We start from the raw sequence: 13,631 nt of genomic DNA on the forward strand, positions 1-13,631 counted from the left end.
TGAAAGAATAATGGTTCCAACAATGTTGTATGGTTGCGAGGCGTGGGCTATGGATAGAGTTGTGGGGAGGAGAGTGGATATGCTGGAAATGAGATGTTTGAGAACAATATATGGTGTGAGGTGGGTTGATCGAGTAAGTAATAATAAGGTAATAGAGATGTGTGGTAATAAAAGAGTGTGGTTGAGTGAGCAGAAGAGGGTGTTTTGAAATGGTTTGGTCACATAGAAAGAATGAGTGAGGAAAGATTGACCAAGACGATATATATGTCAGAGGAGGAGGGAACGAGGAGAAGTGGGAGACCAAATTGTAGGTGGAAAGATGCAGTGAAAAAGATTTTGAGTGATCGGGGCCTGAACATGCAGGAAGGTGAAAGTCGTGCGAGGAATAGAGTGAATTAGAACGATATAGTATACCGGGATCAACGTGCTGTCAATGGATTGAACCAGGGCATGTGAAGTGTCTGGGGTAAACCATGGAAGGTTCTGTGGGGCATGAATTTGGAAAGGGAGCTGTGGTTTCGGTTAATTATTACATGACAGCTAGAGACTGAGTGTGAACTAATGTGGCCTTTGTTATCTTTTCCTAGCGCTACTTCGCGCACATGAGATGGGAGGGTGTGGGTATTTCATGTGCGGTGGGATGGTGATGGGAATGAATAAAGGCAGACAGTTTGAATTATGTACATGTTCATATATGTATATTTCTGTGTGTGTATATATATATATATATATATATATATATATATATATGCATACGTTGAGATATATAAGTATGCATTTTTGCGTGTGTGGACGTGTATGTATGCACATGTGTATGTGGGTGGGTTGGGCCATTCCTTCTTCTGTTTACTTGCGCTACATCGCTAACGCGGGAGACAGCGACTTAGGAAAATAATTATGTATATACACATGTATATACATACACTTCCACACACGCAAATATACATAACTATACATCTCAACGTATACATATATATATACACACAGACATATACATATATACACAAGTACATAATTCATACTGTCTGCCTTTATTCATTCCCATTGCCACCCCACCACACATGTAATAACAACCCCTCACCCCCTATGTGCACGAGGTAGCGCTACGAAGACAACAAAGGCCCCATTCGTTCCCTCTCAGTCTCTAGCTGTCATGTAATAATGAACCGAAACCACAGCTCCCTTTCCACGTCCATGCCCCACAGAACTTTCTATGGTTTATCCCAGACGCTTCACATGCCCTGGTTCAATCCATTGACAGGACGTCGACGCCGGTATACCACATCGTTCCAATTCACTTTATTCCTTGCACGCCTTTCACCCTCCTGCATGTTCAGGCCCCGATCACACAAAATCTTTTTCACTCCATCTTTCCACCTCCAATTAGGTGTCCCACTTCTCCTCGTTCCCTCCACCTCAGACACATATATTCTCTTGGTCAATCTTTCCTCACTCATTCTCTCCATGTGACCAAACCATTTCAAAACACCCTCTTCTGATCTCTCAACCACACTCTTTTTATTACCACACACCTCTCTTACCCTTACATAACTTACTCGATCAAACCACCTCACACCACACATTGTCCTCAAACATCTCATTTCTAGCACATCCATCCTCCTGCGCACAACTCTATCCATATCCCATGCCTCGCAAGCATACAACATTGTTGGAACCACTATTCCTTCAAACATACCCATTTTTGCTTTCCGAGATAATGTTCTCGACTTCCATACATTCTTCAAGGCTCCCAGAATTTTCGCCCCCCTCCCCCACCCTATGATCCACTTCCGCTTCCATGGTTCCATCCGCTGCCAGATCCACTCCCAGATATCTAAAACACTTCACTTCCTCCAGTTTTTCTCCATTCAAACTTACCTCCCAATTGACTTGACCCTTAACCCTACTGTACCTAATTACCTTGCTCTTGTTCACATTTACTCTTAACTTTCTTCTTTCACACACTTTACCAAACTCAGTCACCAGCTTCTGCAGTTTCTCATATGAATCAGCCACCAGCGCTGTATCATCAGCGAACAACAACTGACTCACTTCCCAAGCTCTCTCATCCCCAACAGACTTCATACTTGCCCCTCTTTCCAAAACTCTTGCATTCACCTCCCTAACAACCCCATCCATAAACAAATTAAACAACCATGGAGACATCACACACCCCTGCCGCAAACCTACATTCACTGAGAAACAATCACTTTCCTCTCTTCCTACTCGGACACAGGCCTTACATCCTCGATAAAAACTTTTCACTGCTTCTAACAACTTGCCTCCCACACCATATATTCTTAATACCTTCCACAGAGCATCTTTATCAACTCTATCATATGCCTTCTCCAGATCCATAAATGCTACATACAAATCCATTTGCTTTTCTAAGTATTTCTTATATACATTCTTCAAAGCAAACACCTGATCCACACATCCTCTACCACTTCTGAAAGCACACGGCTCTTCCCCAATCTGATGCTCTGTAAATGCCTTCACCCTCTCAATCAATACCCTCCCATATAATTTACCAGGAATGCTCAACAAATTTATACCTCTGTAATTTGAGCACTCACTCTTATCCCCTTTGCCGTTGTACAGTCACCCCCTTTTTTAATAAATTCCACTCCAATACCATCCAAACCTGCTGCCTTGCCGGCTTTCACCTTCCGCAAAGCTTTTACTACCTCTTCTCTGTTTACCAAATCGTTTTCCCTAACCCTCTCACTTTGCATACCACCTCGACCAAAACACCCTATATCTGCCACTCTATCACCAAACACATTCAACAAACCTTCAAAATACTCACTCCATCTCCTTCTCACATCACCACTACTTGTTATCACCTCCCCATTTGCGCCCTTCACTGAAGTTCCCATTTGCTCAATTGACTTACGCACTTTATTTACCTCCTTCCAGAACATCTTTTTATTCTCCCTAAAATTTAATGATACTCTCTCACCCCAACTCTCATTTGCCCTCTTTTTCACCTCTTGCACCTTTCTCTTGACCTCCTGTCTCTTTCTTTTATACATCTCCCATTCAATTGCATTTATATATATATATATATATATATATATATATATATATATATTTATATATATATATATATATATATATATATATATATATATATATATATATATATATATATATATATATATATATATTTGTTGAATGTGTTTGATGATAGAGTGGCAGATGTGGGTGTCTTGGTCAGGGCGGTGTGCGAAGTGAGTGTGTTACGGAAAATGATTTGGTAAATAGAGAAGAGGTAGTAAAAGCTTTGCGGAACATGAAAGCCGGCAAAGCAGCAGGTTTGGATGGCAGTGCAGTGGAATTTATTAAAAAAGGGGGTGACTATATTGTTGACTGGATGGTAAGGCTATTTAATGTATGTATGATTCATGGTGCGGTGCCTGAGGATTGGCGGAATGCGTGCATAGTGCCACTGTACAAAGGCAAAGGGGATAAGAGTGAGTGCTCAAATTACAGAGATATAAGTTTGTTGAGTATTCCTGGTAAATTATATGTGAGGGTATTGATTGAGAGGATGAAGGCATGTACAGAGCATCAGATTGGGGAAGAGCAGTGTGGTTTCAGAAGTGGTAGAGGATGTGTGGATCAGGTGTTTGCTTTGAAGAATGTATGCGAGAAATACTTAGAAAAGCAAATGGATTTGTATGTAGCATTTATGGATCTGGAGAAGGCATATGATAGAGTTGATAGAGATGCTCTGTGGAAGGTATTAAGAATATATGGTGTGGGAGGCAAGTTGTTAGACTCTGTGAAAAGTTTTTATCGAGGATGTAAGGCATGTGTACGTGTAGGAAGAGAGGAAAGTGATTGTTTCTCAGTGAATGTAGGTTTGCGGCAGTGGTGTGTGATGTCTCCATGGTTGTTTAATTTGTTTATGGATGGGGTTGTTAGGGAGGTGAATGCAATAGTTTTGGAAAGAGGGGCAAGTATGAAGTCTGTTGGGGATGAGAGAGCTTGGGAAGTGAGTCAGTTGTTGTTCGCTGATGATACAGCGCTGGTGGCTGATTCATGTGAGAAACTGCAGAAGCTGGTGACTGAGTTTGGTAAAGTGTGTGAAAGAAGAAAGTTAAGAGTAAATGTGAATAAGAGCAAGGTTATTAGGTACAGTAGGGTTGAGGGTCAAGTCAATTGGGAGGTAAGTTTGAATGGAGAAAAACTGGAGGAAGTAAAGTGTTTTAGATATCTGGGAGTGGATCTGGCAGTGGATGGAACCATGGAAGCGGAAGTGGATCATAGGGTGGGGAGGGGGCGAAAATTGTGGGAGCCTTGAAGAATGTGTGGAAGTCGAGAACATTATCTCGGAAAGCAAAAATGGGTATGTTTGAAGGAATTGTGGTTCCAACAATGTTGTATGCTTGCGAGGCATGGGCTATGGATAGAGTTGTGCGCAGGAGGATGGATGTGCTGGAAATGAGATGTTTGAGGACAATATGTGGTGTGAGGTGGTTTGATGGAGTAAGTAACGTAAGGGTAAGAGAGATGTGTGGAAATAAAAAGAGCGTGGTTGAGAGAGCAGAAGAGGGTGTTTTGGAATGGTTTGGGCACATGGAGAGAATGAGTGAGGAAAGATTGACCAAGAGGATATATGTGTCGGAGGTGGAGGGAACGAGGAGAAGAGGGAGACCAAATTGGAGGTGGAAAGATGGAGTGAAAAAGATTTTGTGTGATCGGGGCCTGAACATGCAGGAGGGTGAAAGGAGGGCAAGGAATAGAGTGAATTGGATCGATGTGGTATACCGGGGTTGACGTGCTGTCAGTGGATTGAATCAGGGCATGTGAAGCGTCTGGGGTAAACCATGGAAAGCTGTGTAGGTATGTATATTTTTGTGTGTGGCCGTATGTATATACATGGTGGGTTGGGCCATTTCTTTCGTCTATTTCCTTGCGCTACCTCGCAAACGCGGGAGACAGCGACAAATTGATAGGCGCATGAAAGAGAGGGTTTTGGATGTTAATGTGCTGGAGGGATGCCTGATCATTATCTTTCGGAGGCGAATGTGAAGATTTGTAGAGGATTTCAGAAAGGAAAAGGGAATGTTGGGGTGAAGAAAATGGTGAGAGTTAGAGAGGTGTGTGAGGAAATACCAGGAGAGACTGCATGCAGAATAGAAAAAGTGTGGGGTAAAGACGTAGGGGGAGTGGTTGAGGAGTGGAATTTATTTACGGAAGAAGTGATGGCTTGCGCAAAAGATGCTTGTGGCATGAGACGTATGGGGGTAGGCAGATTAGACAAAGTAGTGAATAGTGGGATGAAGAGGTAACATTGTTAGTGAGAGAGAAGGAAAAGGTATTTGGACGATTATTGCAGAGAAATAGTTGAAATAGATAGATGTATAAAAGAAAGAGGCAGGAGGTCAAGGGGAAGGTGCTAGAGGTTAAAAAGAGGTTAATGAGAGTTGGGGTTAGAGAGTATCATTAGATTTTAGGGAAAATTAAAAGATGTTTTGGAAAGAGATAAATAAAGGCAAATAAAGAGGTGATGGGTAAAGTGAGAGGGTCAGGAAGAGTGATTTGGTAAACAGAGAAAATGTAGTGAAAGCTTTGAGGAAGATGAAAGTCGGCAAGTGGCGGATTTGGATGGTATTGCAGTGAAATTTATTAAAAAAAGGGGGTGACTATGTTGTTAACTGGTTGGTGAGAACAATCACTTAATGTATTGATCATGATGAAGTGCCTGAGGGTTGGCGGAATGCATGCATAGTGCCATTTTTCAAAGGCAAAGAGTATAAAGACGAGTACTCAAATTACAGAGGTATAAGTCTGTTGAGTATTCCTGGTAAATTATATGGGAGGGTCTTGATTGAGAGGGTGAATGCAAGTGCAGAGCATCTGATTGGGGAAGAGCAGTGTGGTTTCAGAAGTGGTAGATGTGTGTATCAGGTGTTTGCTTTGAAGAATGTATGCGAGAAATACTTACAAAAACAAATGTATTTGTATGCAGCATTTATAGATCTGGAAAAGGCATATGATAGAGTTGATAGAGATGCTCTGTGGAAGTATATGGTGTGTATAGTATATGGTGACTGAGTTTGGTGAAGTGTGTGAAAGAAGAATTCTAATAGTAAATATGAATACGAGCAAGATTATTAGGTACAGTAGGGTTGAGGGACAAGTCAATTAGGAGGTAATTTTGAATGGTAAAACCTGGAGGCAGTGAAGCGGTTTCGGTATCTGGGAGTGGATTTGTTAGAGGATGGATACCTGGAAGCAGAAGTGTCACACGGTGAGGGAGGGAGCGAAAGTTCTGGGAGCATTGAAAAATGTGTGGAAGGGGAAAACATTATATCGGAAAGAAAAAGTAGGTGTGTTTGAAGGAATAGTGGTTCCAACAATATTATATAGTTGCGAGGCGTGGGCTATGGATAGAGTTGTGCGGAGGAGGGTGGATGTGCTGGAAATGAGATGTTTGAGGACAATATGTGGTGTGAGGTGGTTTGATCGAGTAAGTAATAATAGGATAAGAGAGATGTGTGGTAATAAAAAGAGTGTGGTTGAGAGAGCAGAAGAGGGTGTTTTGAAATGGTTTGGTCACATGGAGAGAATGAATGAAGAAAGATTGACCAAGAGGATATACATGTCAGAGGTGGAGGGAATGAGGAGAAGTGGGAGACCGAACTGGAGGTAGAAAGATGGAGTGAAAAAGGTTTCAGTGATTGGGGCCGGAACATGCAGGAGGGTGAAAGGCGTGCAAGGAATAGAGTAAATTGGAACGATGTGTTATACCGGGGTCGACGTGCTGTCAATGGATTGATCCAGGGCATGTGAAGCGTCTGGGGTAAAATATGGAAAGTTCTGTGGGGCATGGATGTGGAAAGGGAGCTGTGGTTTCGGTGCATCATTACATAACAGCTAGAGACTGAGTGAAAACGAATGTGGCCTTTGTTGTCTTTTCCTAGCGCTACCTCGCACACATGAGGGGGAAGGGGGTTGTTAGTTCATGCGTGTCGAGGTGGTGATGGGAATGAAAAAAGGCAGACAGTATGAATTATGTACATGTGTATATATGTATATGTCTGTGTGTGTATATGTATGTACATATTTAGATGTATAGGTATGTATGTTTGCGTGTGTGGACGTGTATGGATATACATGTGTATGTGGATGGGTTGGGCCATTCTTTCGTCTTTTTCCTTGCGCTACCTCGCTAACGCGGGAGACAGCGACAAAGCAAAGCGTGACTCCTTCTGTTTCCCCTTTTAGAAAGTTAAAATACAAGGAGGGGAGGGTTTCCAGCCCCTGCTCCCGTTCCCTTTAGTCGCCTTCTACGACACGTAAGGAATGCGTGGGAATTATTCTTTCTCTCCTGTCCCAAGGGATATATATATATATATATATATATATATATATATATATATATATATATATATATATATATATATATATATATATATATATATATATATAATATATATATATATATATATATATATATATATATATAATGTATATATATATATATATATATATATATATATATATATATATATATATATATATATATAATATATATATATATATATATATATATATATATATATATATATATATACATATATATATATATATATATATATATATATATATATATATATATAATATATATATGTATTACTTTATTATCTTTTTTATTTTGCTTTGTCGCTGTCTCCCGCGTTTGCGAGGTAGCGCAAGGAAACAGACAAAAGAAGTGGCCCAACCCACCCCCATACACATGTATATATATACACGTCCACACACGCAAATATACATACTTATACATCTCATTGTACACATATATATACACACACAGACACATACATATATACCCATGCACGCAATTCACACTGTCTGCCTTTATTCATTCCCATCGCCACCTCGCTACACATGGAATACCATCCCCCTCCCCCCTCATGTGTACAAGGTAGCGCTAGGAAAAGACAACAAAGGCCCCATTCGTTCACACTCAGTCTCTAGCTGTCATACAATAATGCCCGAAACCACAGCTCCCTCTCCGCATCCAGGCCCCACACAACTTTCCATGGTTTACCCCAGACGCTTCACATGCCCTGATTCAATCCACTGACAGCACGTCAACCCCGGCATACAACATCGATCCAATTCACTCTATTCCTTTCCCGCCTTTCACCCTCCTGCATGTTCAGGCCCCGATCACACAAAATCCTTTTCACTCCATCTTTCCACCTCCAATTTGGTCTCCCTCTTCCCATCGTTCCCTCCAACTCCGACACATATATCCTCTTGGTCAATCTTTCCTCATTCATTCTCTACATGTGCCCAAACCATTTCAAAACACCCTCTCCTGCTCTCTCAACCACGCTCTTTTCATTTCCACACATCTCTCTTACTCTTACATTACTTACTCGATCAAACCACCTCACACCACACATTGTCCTCAAACATCTCATTTCCAGCACATCCACTCCCCTGCGCACAACTCTATCCATAGCCCACGCCTCGCAACCATACAACATTGTTGGAACCACTACTCCTTCAAACATACTCATTTTTGCTTTCCGAGATAATGTTCTCGACTTCCACATATATATATATATATATATATATTTTTTTTTTTTTTATTTTTTATTATACGGTGTCGCTGTCTCCCGCGTTTGCGAGGTAGCGCAAGGAAACAGACGAAAGAAATGCCCCCCCGCCATACACATGTATATACATACGTCCACACACGCAAATATACATACCTACACAGCCTTCCATGGTCCACCCCAGACGCTTCACATGCCTTGATTCAATCCACTGACAGCAAGTCAACCCCGGTATACCACATCGCTCCAATTCACTCTATTCCTTGCCCTCCTTTCACCCTCCTGCATGTTCAGGCCCCGATCACACAAAATCTTTTTCACTCCATCTTTCCACCTACAATTTGGTCTCCCTCTTCTCCTCGTTCCCTTCACTTCCGACATATATATCCTCTTGGTCAATCTTTCCTCACTCATTCTCTCCATGTGCCCAAACCACTTCAAAACACCCTCTTCTGCTCTCTCAACCACGCTCTTTTTATTTCCACACATCTCTCTTACCCTTACGTTACTCACTCGATCAAACCACCTCACACCACACATTGTCCTCAAACATCTCATTTCCAGCACATCCATCCTCCTGCTCACAACTCACAACTCCATAGCCCACGCCTCGCAACCATACAACATAGTTGGAACCACTATTCCTTCAAACATACACATTTTTGCTTTCGAGATAATGTTCTCGACTTCCACACATTCTTCAAGGCCCCCAGAATTTTCGCCCCCTCCTCCACCCTATGATCCACTTCCTCTTCCATGGTTCCATCCGCTGCCAGATCCACTCCCAGATATCTAAAACACTTTACTTCCTCCAGTTTTTCTCCATTCAAACTTACCTCCCAATTGACTTGACCCTCAACCCTACTGTACCTAATAACCTTGCTCACATTTACTCTTAACTTTCTTCTTTCACACACTTTACCAAACTCAGTCACCAGCTTCTGCAGTTTCTCACATGAATCAGCCACCAGCGCTGTATCATCAGCGAACAACAACTGACTCACTTCCCAAGCTCTCTCATCCACAACAGACTTCATACTGGCCCCTCTTTCCAAAACTCTCGCATTCACCTCCCTAACAACCCCATCCATAAACAAATTAAACAACCATGGAGACATCACACACCCCTGCCGCGAACCTACATTCACTGAGAACCAATCACTTTGCTCTCTTCCTACACGTACACATTCCTTACATCCTCGATAAAAACTTTTCACTGCTTCTAACAACTTTCCTCCCACACCATATATTCTTAATACCTTCCACAGAGCATCTCTATCAACTCTATCATATGCCTTCTCCAGATCCATAAATGCTACATACAAATCCATTTGCTTTTCTAAGTATTTCTCACATACATTCTTCAAAGCAAACACCTGATCCACACATCCTCTACCACTTCTTAAACCACACTGCTCTTCCCCAATCTGATGCTCTGTTCATGCCTTCACCCTCTCAATCAATACCCTCCCATATAATTTACCAGGACTACTCAACAAACTTATACCTCTGTAATTTGAGCACTCACTCTTATCCCCTTTGCCTTTGTACAATGGCACTATGCACGCATTCCGCCAATCCTCAGGCACCTCACCATGAGTCATACATACATTAAATAACCTTACCAACCAGTGAACAATACAGTCACCCCCTTTTTTATTAAATTCCACTGCAATACCATCCAAACCTGCTGCCTTGCCGGCTTTAATCTTCCGCAAAGCTTTCACTACCTCTTCTCTGTTTACCAAATCATTCTCCCTAACCCTCTCACTTTGCACACCACCTCGACCAAAACACCCTATATCTGCCACTCTATCATCAAACACATTGAACAAACCTTCAAAATACTCACTCCATCTCCTTCTCACATCACCACTACTTGTTTTCACCTCCCCATTTGCGCCCTTCACTGAAGTTCCCATTTGCTCCCTTGTCTTACGCACTTTATTTACCTCCTTCCAGAGCATATTTTTATTCTCCCTAAAATTTAGTGATGCTCTCTCACCCCAACTCTCATTTGCCCTTTTTTTTCACCTCTTGCACTTTTCTCTTGACCTCCTGTCTCTTTCTTTTATACATGTCCCACTCAATTGCATTTTTTCCCTGCAAAAATCGTCCAAATGCCTCTCTCTTCTCTTTCACTAATACTCTTACTTCTTCATCCCACCACTCACTACACTTTCTAATCAACCCACCTCCCACTCTTCTCATGCCACAAGCATCTTTTGCGCAATCCATCACTGATTCCCTAAATACATCCCATTCCTCCCCCACTCCCCTTACTTCCATTGTTCTCACCTTTTTCCATTCTGTACTCAGTCTCTACTGGTACTTCCTCACACAGGTCTCCTTCCCAAGCTCACTTACTCTCACCACCCTCTTCACCCAACATTCACTCTTCTTTTCTGAAAACCCATACAAATCTTCACCTTAGCCTCCACAAGATAATGATCAGACATCCCTCCAGTTGCACCTCTCAGCACATTAACATCCAAAAGTCTCTCTTTCGCACGCCTGTCAATTAACACGTAATCCAATAACGCGCTCTGGCCATCTCTCCTACTTACATAAGTATACTTATGTATATCTCGCTTTTTAAACCAGGTATTCCCAATCATCAGTCCTTTTTCAGCACATAAATCTACAAGCTCTTCACCATTTCCATTTACAACACTGAACACCCCATGTATACCAATTATTCCCTCAACCGCCACATTACTCACCTTTGCATTCAAATCACCCATCACTATAACCCGGTCTCGTGCATCAAAACCACTAACACACTCATTCAGCTGCTCCCAAAACACTTGCCTCTCATGATCTTTCTTCTCATGCCCAGGTGCATATGCACCAATAATCACCCACCTCTCTCCATCAACTTTCAGTTTTACCCATATTAATCGAGAACTTACTTTCTTACATTCTATCACATACTCCCACAACTCCTGTTTCAGGAGTATTGCTACTCCTTCCCTTGCTCTTGTCCTCTCACTAACCCCTGACTTTACTCCCCAGACATTCCCAAACCCCTCTTCCCCTTTACCCTTGAGCTTCGTTTCACTCAGAGCCAAAACATCCAGGTTCCTTTCCTCAAACATACTACCTATCTCTCCTTTTTTCACATCTTGGTTACATCCACACACATTTAGGCACCCCACTCTGAGCCTTCGAGGAGGATGAGCACTCCCCGCCTGACTCCTTCTGTTTCCCATTTTAGAAAGTTAATACAAGGAGGGGAGGATTTCTGGCCCCCCGCTCCCGTCCCCTCTAGTCGCTTTCTACGACACGCGAGGAATACGTGGGAAGTATTCTTTCACCCCTATCCCCAGGGATAATATACATATATATATATATATATATATATATATATATATATATATATATATATATATATATATATATATACATATATGTATATATATATATATATATATATATATATATATATATATATATATATATATATATATATATATGTACATATATGTATATATATATATATATATATATATATATATATATATATATATATATATATATATATATATATATATATTTATTTTTTTTTTATTATTATACTTTGTCGCTGTCTCCCGCGTTTGCGAGGTAGCGCAAGGAAACAGACGAAAGAAATGGCCCAACCCCCCCCCCCATACACATGTATATACATACGTCCACACAGGCAAATATACATACGTACACAGCTTTCCATGGTTTACCCCAGACGCTTCACATGCCTTGATTCAATCCACTGACAGCACGTCAACCCCGGTATACCACATCGCTCCAATTCACTCTATTCCTTGCCCTCCTTTCACCCTCCTGCATGTTCAGGCCCCGATCCCACAAAATCTTTTTCACTCCATCTTTCCACCTCCAATTTGGTCTCCCTCTTCTCCTCGTTCCCTCCACCTCCGACACATATATCCTCTTGGTCAATCTTTCCTCACTCATTCTCTCCATGTGCCCAAACCACTTCAAAACACCCTCTTCTGCTCTCTCAACCACGCTCTTTTTATTTCCACACATATCTCATACCCTTACGTTACTCACTCGATCAAACCACCTCACACCACACATTGTCCTCAAACATCTCATTTCCAGCACATCCATCCTCCTGCGCACAACTCTATCCATAGCCCACGCCTCGCAACCATACAACATTGTTGGAACCACTATTCCTTCAAACATACCCATTTTTGCTTTCCGAGATAATGTTCTCGACTTCCACACATTCTTCAAGGCCCCCAGAATTTTCGCCCCCTCCCCCACCCTATGATCCACTTCCGCTTCCATGGTTCCATCCGCTGCCAGATCCACTCCCAGATATCTAAAACACTTCACTTCCTCCAGTTTTTCTCCATTCAAACTCACCTCCCAATTGACTTGACCCTCAACCCTACTGCACCTAATAACCTTGCTCTTATTCACATTTACTCTTAACTTTCTTCTTTCACACACTTTACCAAACTCAGTCACCAGCTTCTGCAGTTTCTCACATGAATCAGCCACCAGCGCTGTATCATCAGCGAACAACAACTGACTCACTTCCCAAGCTCTCTCATCCCCAACAGACTTCATACTTGCCCCTCTTTCCAAAACTCTTGCATTTACCTCCCTAACAACCCCATCCATAAACAAATTAAACAACCATGGAGACATCACACACCCCTGCTGCAAACCTACATTCACTGAGAACCAATCACTTTGCTCTCTTCCTACACGTACACATGCCTTACATCCTCGATAAAAACTTTTCACTTCTTCTAACAACTTTCCTCCCACACCATATATTCTTAATACCTTCCACAGAGCATCTCTATCAACTCTATCATATGCCTTCTCCAGATCCATAAATGCTACATACAAATCCATTTGCTTTTCTAAGTATTTCTCACATACATTCTTCAAAGCAAACACCTGATCCACACATCCTCTACCACTTCTGAAACCACACTGCTCTTCCCCAATCTGATGCTCTGTACATGCCTTCACCCTCTCAATCAATACCATCCCATATAATTTACCAGGACTACTCAACAAACTTAT

This window comes from Panulirus ornatus, chromosome 46, assembly GCF_036320965.1.
Source record: "Panulirus ornatus isolate Po-2019 chromosome 46, ASM3632096v1, whole genome shotgun sequence".
NCBI lineage: Eukaryota > Metazoa > Arthropoda > Malacostraca > Decapoda > Palinuridae > Panulirus > Panulirus ornatus.